The sequence below is a fragment of the Rhipicephalus microplus genome, chromosome 1, assembly GCF_043290135.1.
Source record: "Rhipicephalus microplus isolate Deutch F79 chromosome 1, USDA_Rmic, whole genome shotgun sequence".
Classification (NCBI taxonomy): domain Eukaryota; kingdom Metazoa; phylum Arthropoda; class Arachnida; order Ixodida; family Ixodidae; genus Rhipicephalus; species Rhipicephalus microplus.
Genome location: NC_134700.1, coordinates 70,702,899 through 70,715,184, shown reverse-complemented (window position 1 = coordinate 70,715,184; position 12,286 = coordinate 70,702,899).

The following is a 12,286-nucleotide window of genomic DNA, read 5'->3' as shown; positions in this document are numbered from 1 at the left end:
CTCGCTTGTACACCACTCAAGATCAAGCGCGCCGAAAATTCCGTCATAACACAACTGCGTCTGATGCACATTACTTCCCGGGAAGGCTGGTTTGGCTTTGGGTCCCGTCCCCAACTCCCGGACTTTCCACTAAGCTTTTGTCGTGGCACCACGGTCCTTACCGCATACTGGAGCAGACATCTCCCGTAAACTACGTCGTCGAGCCGGTGGACCCATCGCTGAATCGTCGCTGCCGAGGCCGCAAAACAGTTCACGTCACGCGACCTAAACCCTGCCACGACCCACGTATAGCGTCTTTTCTTTAAGTCGCCGTCACCAGGACGGCTCCTTTTGTGCGTGAACAAAATTGTACCGGTGCACACTAGCGCTAGCTCTGTGCCAAGGAGTGAAAAGACGAAGAAGTTTTTGTGTCGCGCTCTCGGCCTCCTGTTTTCTGTGCTGAAGCTGTCTTGATTGCCCTGGCGAGTTTCTTGCTAAAACTCCTCCGAAGAACACGCTTGATACAGTTTGTAGAATGACATCTTAGGGAAATTGAACAACCACCTACGAATCCGGACTTCGCATAAAAATATTGTTATAGAACAAATGATGATGATGATGAGCGGTATTCTATGGCGCCAGGGCCGATTGGTGGCTGAAGAGCACCATTCCAATAGACTAAATAATGAACAATTATATGGTGCTTGGCTGTAAAGGGGCCTTGACATTATTCGCGCTGACGCGGGAACAAACATAGAATAAAATCATGGTAGTGGCGTCAAATATGTGCAGTGATAGTGAATGGCAAAGTGTCATGATAATAAAACCATGACGGAGATGTAGTCACCGCAGCCATGACCGCAATAGAGAGGTCGTGCTGCGTATCAGTTTGATACATGGGGTGAAAGCTATGAACAACTTTTAAAAAGGTGAAAAGTGATTGCAGTTTAAAGAGCGGATCAATACCGATGAGCATACCAGGATGTAGTGGAAGCTGCTGTTGGTAGGGCAGTAAAAAGTGCTTTTTGCTTAGAGCATCTAACTCATTGCACTGTACGAAAATATGGAGAACCGTAAGTGGTTCTCCACATCTGTCACACAAGAAAGGTTCGACAGTAAACAGAAGAAATGAATGTGTAGAGTGTGTATGTCCTGTTCTTTACCTTATAAGTGTTACTTCTGTGTGCCGTTACTTCGATAGTGACGGCTAATCACCCAGTTCCGGCTCGATCACATGGTGTTTATTGTTTGTGTCTATCGCACGTGCTCTGCCAATACTGCCTGAGCATTCGTTTTAGAAAAGGTTTCAAATGCAGATTTGGGTATTGATGCATCGGAAGTGGTGTCGTTGGCGGAAGCAGCCAGCTTGTCCTTCAAAACGTTCCGTTGTATATAACGGTGCGCTGGCACCCAACAGACAACAACATGCTCTTGTGCTGTGTACAGTGTGCGCCGAAGTGAGGAAAGTGAGACCAGCATAGGGTTTTGTGTTTTCACGCGTTTTCAGGGTTTTAACCACACTTAGGGAGTCTGTGTATATTATCGCCTTTTGTATTTTATCTCTTTGTGTTTTATGACCACCAGTATTGCATAAGCTTCTCCTGTAAAAATGCTTGTATCAGGATGAAGAACGCTGGCCTCAGAAAAGCATTAGCCTACCGCAGCAAGTGACACAGAAGTGTTGGACTTTGACACATCGGTAAAGAACTCAGGGTATGTGTATTTATGTCGTAGTTCTAGGAAGCATGTATGTATGTGTGCAAGTGGTTTGTGCTTTGTGACTTTAACCAAAGAGACATCACAGTGTATAAGCTGCAACTGCCGTGGTGGCAGATATGTTGCAGGAGCCATCAAACGGTGTTCAAGAAGAAGCACACCTGTTTCTTCGGCCAGGTCCCTTACATGGAGCGAGTAGGGTTGTCTCAACGAAGGACGGTTCTTGAACAAGCCAGAACACGACAATTGATTATTGTGAAATGAGAGGGGTGTTGCTTGCCTCACTTCACCTTCATAAAGTGCACAAAAGACAGGTAACATCTCTGTAGGTGGAGCGACCATTCATTCAAATTCACTTACACGCTTTCTACAGAGCTAGTTCAAAAAGCACCTTTAGAGAGGCGAATGCCTAGATAGTGGACAGAGTCGACAATCTATCTTCAAGGCTGATGGTGTCGCAGACTGATAGAATATAGCACCGATATCTAGGCGTGTGCGTACGAGGCTTTTATATAAATTCATCAGACATTTCCTGTAACTACCCTACGTTGTTCGTGACAAAACTTTCAAAATATTCATTGTTTTCAAGCACCTGTCCTTTTAATACTTGATGTACGGGATGAAGGTTAGTTTCGTGTCTCATATTAGTTCAAGAAACTTGTGCTCGGTTTCACTGAGAGAGGTTGACAATGCAGGTCAATGTCGGAGTCAAGATGAAGGCCCCTCTTTCAGCAGAACAAGACGCAAGTGCTCTTTCGTGCGTTGAGTATAAAACCATTCTCATCTGCCCATTGAGATACCTTGTTCAAACCTAGTTGAACCTGGCGTTGGCACATTGAGATGTTGCATGATTTGAAACTAATCTGTACATCATCGACATATATGGAGTAGAAAATATTACGAGGAAGATACAGGGTGCAAGGAATTCATTTTACCTTTAAAAAGTGTGCAGCTCAATACGCCTTCTTGTGGCACTCCTGTTTCTTAGACAAATATTCGAGGTAAGACAGTGCCAACTCGGACATGGAATGCCCGGTTAGACAGGTAGCTTTTGATGATTGTCAGTTTTACCCCGCACACCTAAATGTGGCAGGTATCGCAATATGCTAAAGCACCGAGTAGTGTCGTATGCCATCTATATATTGAGAAAAACAGAAGGAGCAAGATTGCTTATGAAAAAAAGCGTCGCAAATTTGCGTGTCAATGCGAACAAGGTTGTCAGTAGCCGACTTAGCCTCTCGACACCCGCACTGACATGGGTCAAGCAGGTCATTTCAAGGAAGTGCATCAGGCGCCTGAAAATAATTTTCACAAAAACCTAGCATGGACAGCTGGTTAACGCTATTGGCCATTAGCTGGAAACTGAGGACGGGTCCTTGCCTTGTTTTCGAATTGGGCTAACAATAGCTTCCTTCCAGGCTGAGGGTAGCTCGCCGGAAGACCATATCATAATATACTGGGAGGGAAGAGCTTTCTCGATTTCAGTGGCCAGGTGTTTTTAACATTTCATATGCCACACGATGCGGACCTGGGGTATATTTATTGCGACCGGTAAGTGAGGCTTGTAGTTCAGCCAATTATGAAAGTTTATTTTATGCCTGGTGTGTTGTGGCTTTGCGCTCTAATCGCTATTTTTCTATTCTGGTTTTGTATCCCTGGAACGCTTCACTATATCTTTAGTTGGATACAAGTTCGAAGTGCGCTCCGAGACTATTAACCTAGTCTTCCGAACTGTTCCCTTGTGTGTTCACTAGGGGAAGTGAATGTGCTTGTCGTCCTGCCACCTTACCATGTTTCAGGCTCTCGCCTTATCTGTGTATGAATTATAGTGTGATAAAAATTCGTCCTCCTTCCTTGCGTCTTGATGTTCTTGAAGTTTAGAAGATTCTCGGCTGTAGGCGAGTCTCTAAGTAACTTCCATGCCTTATTTGATTTTTGCGGGCATCAAGGCAATCAATTTTCCACAAAGAGACTCGTCGTTTGCCTCATGGTCCACCTGTCTGTGGAATACATTTCATTGTTGCATCAACCAAGATCGCATTAAAGTAGCACACAGCGTCCTCTATGCTTAACGCCCCAATGTTACTCTAATATAATAGAGTCATTTTTTGAAACTGTTCCCGATTGGCTTTGTCAGTGAGGCGTTTGGGAACCTGTGCAAAACATGTATGTGTTGTTGATGTGCTGATAACAATAGCAAAATGGTCACTAACGTAAGGAATATTATTTACTTCCCACATGAGTAGAGGCAGAAGTGATGGGGATGTTATGTTGAGGTCTATTGTTAGTACATATTGTTAGCGATATTGTAATGTGTTGGATCTTTTCGATTCAGAAGGCGCGCACCGGAAGGAAAAAGGAGCTGTTCAATAAGGCGACATCGTGCATCGCCGCGGGAGCAACAGCGGAGGCTATTATGCACATTAAAGTGTCATAGGACAAAGTAGGGCTCTGCAAGTTTGTCTATGAAAAATTGGAGTTCATACTTTTAAGACGGTGTTGTGGAATTATGGAGAGAGAGCAGATGGTGACGAGCCTACTTAAAAGAACTGCTTGAACAGCCATCGACTCATGGGATAATTATGTGGTAGGTGTGTGCATGCAATCCCTCGATTGACTCTAATGGCAACACCACCGGATGGCACAATGGCAACAATCCAGTCCTTCCAAAAATTAACGTAATTTGACATAAAAAAGATGGCGTGTTTAAGTTTTAGGTGTGTCTCTTAAATGCCCAGCACTTAAAGTGTACGTTTATGTAAAACTTCCTGGATATCATTGTTTTTCAGCAGTCCCCTGACATTGTACTGTAGAATTTGTGTCATTTTAACGTTGCGTGGTGCTCTGTGTACAATTGTGTTACGTTAGGATACAGGGCCTTTTGGGGGCCCTGTGATTTGTAGTTTTTCTTTCTTGGCGCGCTCTATTGAGTTGCGCCTATCTTTCGGCGTCTTAGGCACCGGAGGAGTGGGACTTGTATCTGTCACCTTTTGTGAGGTGGTGGATGGTGCCTGCTCGGCAGGCACGTTCAGCAAACTTTCGGACCTAACTGCGCTTGCAGTGGTCTGAGGTCCAGCCGACACGGGGGTCTACAGAACCTGTTTGTCAGGTGGCGGAGCAGTACAGGCTGCTCTAGCTGGGGGTGCTGGTGACACTACCGTGGCCACACTCTGTCTGACATTTGCGGGTGAAGAAAAGTGTGACGTGATGCCCCGGCGTGTGAAATCGGTGAAGAAGGGAAAAGACTGGTTGTGTAGTGCGAACCGTTGACATGCTTCTTGAAATGACAGATTCAATTTTACCTTAAGTTATACTTTTTGTTTCTCTTTTTGGATGTGGGGCATTATCGTGAGTAGACAGTGTGATCTCCTCCACAATTGGAACAATGAGTTGTTTTGAGGTGCAGTTGTCGGATATGTGTTGCATGAATGTACACTTAGCGCAAGCAGCACGCCTTCTGCAACTCTGCGATCCTTGCCGAGATGTTGACACTTGTAACATCGACGAGTATTGGAAACGTATTGTACACGGAGTTTACAATAGCCGGTTTCAATTGATTTTGGTAGGTCACTCGTAATCAATACGTGTTTTGTTGGAGTCTCTTTGTTGTTGCGCCTTGTGATTTGTTGGACTTTGATCACGTTCTGGTTTCATTTATTTATATATTTATTTTACCCTCAGGGTACACAGTACATTTCAGAGGGGAAGGACATGCACAACAATGAAAAAAACAAGGAATACAAAGCGAATGGCATAAAATTGTTGTCACTAATTTGGGTACAAAGATTATTACTTTTAACTCGCATCATATTAAAGCAAATGATAACACCAATTTTATTTTTTTACATGGTGAAGGCACAAAGCAATACAAATAAACTGTTCAATAAACATACAGGGGTAATTAGGTAATCATTGTTTTAAGGACATTCTTAAATTGAATGGGTGCATTGATGCTTGTTATTGATGCAGGCAGGGAATTCCATTCATTACAAGTTCTTGGGAGATATGACTGAGCATATGTTACTGTGTTGCAATGGGGGACTGTGACTTTTTGTTGGTGATTACGGCGAAGAGAAATGAAGGGAGCAGCTTGGATTAAATGGGAAGAGAGTTTCGGATTATGATAGAATATTTTATAAAACAAGCAAATGCGAGTGCGCTTTCGGCGGTTAACTAGTGGGATGAGGTTTAGAGATGCCTTCATTTGTGTGACACTAGCTGAACTATGGTAGTTAGCCAAAATGAAACGAGCTGCACTAGTTTGAACGGATTCGAACATGTGTGATAATGTTACCTGACCGGAGTCCGAAACAGATGAAGCGTATTCCGTTTGAGGACAGAAGTATGTGGTATATAGTAATAACTTTAGTGACGATGGAGCAAGAAAGAAGTTTGTTTGAAGGTAACACAGTGTTTTATTAGCTTTCGACGCTATATGTTCTGTATGTAATTTCCAGGACAAAGTGTTAGTTATGTGGACGCCGAGGTACCGGTAAGATGTTACAGTTTCAAAGGGGTGACTGCGAAGAAAGTAAGTTGGACAAGTTGTACTCCACCGAGAAATCCTCATAGACTTGCATTTTTGAATGTTTAGTTCCGTTTTCCAAATATGACACCAATGAAATATGTTATTTAGATAAGCCTGCAGAGGATGAATATTGTTGTCATTAGATATTTTACGGTATATCACACAGTCGTCAGTGAACAAACAAATTTTGGAAATAATAATAGAAGGTAAGTCATTTATATAGATTAGGAATAGCAGGGGGCCAAGTACTGATCCTTGAGGAACCCCAGAATCAACCGGTGCAGTGGAAGAATTAACATCGTTAGTGCTGAGAAATTGAACACGAGAAGAATGGAATGCACGAATCCAGTTAAAAACTGCAGGGTTAATTTTTAGAACACTTAGTTTATATAAGAGCAGGGAGTGGTTAACATTATCAAACGCATTAGCAAAGTCAAGAAATATACAGTCATGATTGATTGATTGATATGTGGGGTTTAACGTCCCAAAACCACCATATGATTATGAGAGACGCCGTAGTGAAGGGCTCTGGAAATTTCGACCACCTGAGGTTCTTTAACGTGCACCCAAATCTGAGCACACGGGTCTACAACATTTCCACCTGAAATATACAGTCAGTTAAAGAAGCAGAGTCCAAAGATAAATGCAAATTATTAGTAAAAGAAATTAGTTGAGTATCACAAGAAAAAATCTTTCGAAAGCCATGCTGAGTTGAAGAGAAAAAGCTATTGTCCTCTAGAAAGTTAACAAGATGAGAAAATATTATATGTTCCATTATTCTGCCAACCTTCTCGCAGTTTACTTTCTGAAAGTACAGTGAGAACATCGTCGGAAATCATGCCACGAAAAGCGTTAAATTACCTGTGTTGGCTCACCGAAACAGGGGTTTCCTCAAACGCTACTTGTTTAGAATGCTTGTCATTCTGAGTTTTGTCATGAACCTCCCGCAGATCTCCACATCCCATCTTTGTCACTTTATAACCTCGGCCCATTGCTTCTGTGGTAGCTTATGACACGAGGAAAGGTGAAATGGCTCGGGCTATCTTCTTTTCGTTTTAACTGTGGTTAATGTGGAATTTCGTGAAGGTCAGCTTTGGTGTGTTGAGCATGAATGAGTCTTCAGTGGGCCACCTTTTCTGGGAGTGATCAGGACGAGGGACGAGTATTTGCCACAGAAAGCGGTAGAGTTTGGCGGCGACGGTGGCCACCCACCACCAAGCCTCACAAGGCGATGCTACAAGGTGGAACAAACACCACTTGGAGATGCAAGCCATGCATCACCGCTATAAGCTGCTATATTTACCCGAGGTTGGATACCTACCCCAAGTGAACCCTCAGCACCATAAATTTGAAAGTAACCAGAAAATAGAAGATCTCAGGACAGATAAAAAGCGTGAGAGAGAGACGAAGATTGAGTGAGAGAGATATAGCAATAGGTGACGGCCGATTTCCCCTGGGTGGGTCAGCCCAGGGGTGCAGTCAACGGGAAGCCGCGGGCAAAGGGGTGTGTTGCCTCTGCCGGCGGACCTTAAAGGTCCAATCCTCCGGCGGCTGCTCAACCACCAGGATGTCCTTTTCGCTGGACCCGGCAAAGCCATGCACAGCGAGGCATGGGAGGGGGGGGGGGGGGGGAGGGCGGGGGACCTGAAACTTACGTGTTAGCTCGGGACCGTGGTGTCACTACACGCCAAACACCTGCGTAAGCAGACGCCCCTGCGTGGTGTAATAGAACGGAAGGCAGCAAAAGGGGGGCGGGTGGTATTGGGACATTCATTCATAAAAGTACAAACTGGAAAAGGGTCAAGCAGTAGTACAGAGTTTATTTATAGCTAAAAGAGAAAGTAGCAGGGCAGATGACGCTCCTGGGTTTCGTATACTTCTGGACAGGGGAAAAAGCCAGAGAGGAAAACCAAGAAATCGTGCAGTGCATAGTAAGTGACATTGACAAATTAGAAAAAGAGCGCGAAGAAATAATATTATAGATCTCAATGCACACACTGAGATATAGATGAATATACTGACCCAACCGGCAAAATGCTAATGAATATGTGTGCAAGGCATGATTTAATAGTTTGCAACGGCACCGAGAAATGCGAAGGGCAGATAACATGCGAGCGGGGATGGCTGCAGTCGACGTTAGATTATGCAATGATGTCACATAAGGTGTATATGCGACTAAGAGTAATGAACATAGATAACTAAAGGTCCAGAGGCTTAGGCAGTGATCACAAATGTGTCCAGCTGAGTTTTGGAAGAAAAATTTAAAAAAAAAAGAGGCATCATGAGCAACTACATGGTACTGGTTGTACAGAAATGCAAATAGAAATAGCAACTAAAGAGATTGTGAAATTGATCACCGAAGATACTGAAACAGGGTGGGCGCACACAAATCTAACTCGATTTTTTGAGTTAGAGCTTGCTAAGGTACGAGTCATCTCAACAGGGAAATGCTGACACATACCCAAAAGCTGGTTGGATGAGGAAGTTAAGGAAGCCATAGTATGGCATCAGCGAACCCAGGTGTGCTAAACAAAGGGTGAACCGGAAGATGATGACAAAAGAAAATGGGCTAACTTTTTGAACTGCAGAAGGGAAGCGTCCAGTTTGCTCAGTGAAAAGAGTAGAAGAAAGGTGGCCCAATGAGTGGCGGAAGTAAATAAAAGGATAGAAAGGCAGGTGCAAATATTTAGAACCACCTCGATTTTCATAGTAATAAGACAGGCATAGAACAGAGGTTTATAACTACTATTCAAGGGGTGAGACAAGAAGGGTATGAGGCAATTGAATATGTAGAAACATAGATGACAAAAAAATTTACCACCAAGAGCGCTACATGCATCATACCAGCTTATGATGGAACAACTAGCGCAGTGGCTCTACTGGAACAACGAGAAGGGAAAGGGCAGAAAAAAAGGTTTATAATAGCACATCAACAGGCCCTGACAACATCATAGATGTGCTAATAAAGAAACGAGAACGAAACTTTATGTAAGCAATAACAGAGGCAGTGAGCAAAGCAATATTGGATGGTTAAGCCCCCAATGGTTGAAAACTAAGCAGAAGCAGCTTGATATATGAAGAAAGGGGGACAATGTCGATATAAGCTACTACAGTTGTCAAATGGTGACGTCAGTGGTTTACTGGGTAATGTTGCAGATAGCAAAGAAAAGACTAAAGAAATGGGTGGGGATTGAGGGGGTGCTTGGAGACTAGAAAGTTGGGTTCCATGAACGAAGGAGTTTCGAAGACAATTTGTTTTCATTGATACAGTGCATTGAAGTAGCGAAAAAGAATGCAGGCCCCTGTAGCTAGCATTTCTAGATATCAAGAGACCTTTAGATAGTGTGATTCAAAAAGACATTGGGGGAATACTGGACACTCTAGAACTGGAAGATGGAGCAACTAATCTTCTCTAGGTTACCCGTAAAAGTAATAAGCTATCTGTCAAATGAGAAGAACAGGTATCTCAACCAATAGAAATACAATGCGTGCTTCAACAAGGATGTTCCTTGTTACCTCTGTTATTTATCCTTGATCTCCAGGGACTAGAAAGCAAGTTAGAGGGGAGTCGATTCGGATTCAGCCTCTCCTTTCCTAAGCAAAAAAACATATTGAACAGTCATTACAAGTATTATTGTATGCAGATGAAATGTCTGTAATGGCCGACTACAAGGATCTCAGAGATTGATAGACACCTGTGGTATGGAGGCAGATAGGTTAAATTTAAAAATCAGTATGAAAAATTGGCAATCATGATTTTTAATGATATCCAAGGCAGCAAGCATGATACAAGAAGTCACGCTGGATATACTGCATACATTTATTTACAAATACCGCAGCCCCGTTATGGGGCTATCGCAGGAGTGAGTACAAAGCAAGAAATAATAAAAAGGTACAAAACAAAACAGCTGAATACACAAGTACAATGGCAGATCATAGAAACACAAAAAATTTACAGAGTTATACAAACAATGAAAGGTTTACAGCACACCGTCTTTTAATGCCTTCAAAAATTCATCTTTCTGCAAAGACCGATTGTGACCTGGTATGACGTTCTACATTTCAACACATCGAGGAAAAAAGGTGTATTTGAAGAAATCAGTACAAGGATGAAACACAGATACATTAGGTGCGCGGCTGTTTCTAAAGGATGATGGTTTGGCAGGTGTTATGTAGTTGTTGTGTGGTGAATATTGCGGTGAATCAAATAAAGAGTGAAAAAGTTTCAGAGACTCGATGTCTCGTCTTTTAGAAAGTGATGATAGACCAAGCTGCGCTAGATGGCATGATGATGAAAAATTACAATCATAACGTCTGCAAATGAATCAAATAGCTTTTTTCTGGATGGAATCAACGCGCTTTATGTCAGTGATTTTATAAGGGTACCATACAGTGGCTCCATACTCAAGGGTTCGTCGTACGAGGGTTTTGTATGTAAGCAGTTTTGTTTCCCTTGGGGCTAAACGTAGTGTGCGGGTAACGTATCCAAGTTTCTTCAGAGCCTTGTTGCATGTTGTATCGATGTGACTAGACCAAGATAAGTTAGTAGTGAAAAGGAGGCCAAGGTACTTATATTGTGAGACCCGCTGCACTACATAGTTAATAAAAGAATAATTAAACACAGATTGGGTTTTCTGTCTACTGAAACACATAGCAGCTGTCTTTTGAAAGTTAATGCTCATCTGCCAATTTTGGCACCACCTGCAAAAGTTTAAGAACAATGTATGGAGTGTATGATGATCATCAGGTGAATTTATTACGTGATATAAAACGCAGTCGTCAGCGTAAAGATGAACTTCATTGGAAACTGTGTCGGGTAGGTCATTTAAATATAACAGAAAAAGTAATGGCCCTAGCACGGATCCCTGGGGCACTCCGAAAGATACACGTGCCTTAGATTAATGGAAGGTGTTAAATGATACGTATTGGCTACGACTTGAAAGGAAACTTGTAATCCACTGAACAGGCGATTGCTTTTTAGGAAGAGATGGAGTTTATATTGAAGTTTTGAATGGATGACAGTATTGATGGCATTAGAAAAGTCTATGAATAATGCGTCCACCTGAAGACCTAAGTCAAGAGCTATAGATATGTCATGAGTGACGTCTGTCAGCTGAGTTATGGCACGAAATTCACGCCGGAAACCATGTTGTGCATTGGACAGAATATTGTTAGTTTCGAGAAAACTGATGATGTGTTTGGAGACAATATGTTCCAGTAGTTTGCATGAGTGAGAGGTTAATGATATATGCCTGTATTTTAATACAGATTACCTACTACCAGATTGGTGGAGTGGAAGGACTTGTGAAATTTTCCACGATGATGGAACAGTTGATGTTGATAATGATTTGTTGAAAATTACTGACAGGTATTGGCTTGTCCAATGAGAATAGCGATGAAGAAAAATAATGAAACGAAGATGCGCGAGCCTACGGGGCACGGAAGAAGAAGAAGAGTAGTGGAGCGGCGCCTGGACTGTGTGGTTGGGTGGAAGCGTTCTTGGCCTGTCTCAGAAGTACGCTGCTATTTCACAACGCCTTTTCACCTCAACTGTAAATAAACACAGACACTCGCAACAGTTTGGTGGAAAGTGCCCGGTACATCGATCTGGATGACCAGCTCTACCGATTTTGCGACGGAGCAGACGCTTGGCAGGCTTGCCACCGCAGCTACCAGACATGGAGGACGCGGGAGCAGGCCATAACAACTTTCGTTGCTGATGAGCAACACGCTCACCCGCCAGGACAAGATCGCTGCGGCATGCCGGAACGTCAGCCGAGGACCTTTTCAGGGCAGCCGGATGACGATGTTGACGACTGGCTCAAGCACTACCAAAGAGTGAGTCGCAGCAACCGCAGGAGCACTGCTAAGCAGCTCGAGAACGTGGTGTTTTTTCTCGTCGGCACCGCGTCTCTTTGGTTCGACAACCATGATAGTGCATTGACCACAAGGGACATTTTCGTGGACGAGCTGAAGAGGTGTTTTGGTGACTCAACAGCTAAGGTCAAGCAGGCGGAGCAAACGCTTTCACGCAGAGCTCAGTTACCTGGCGAAACATGCACC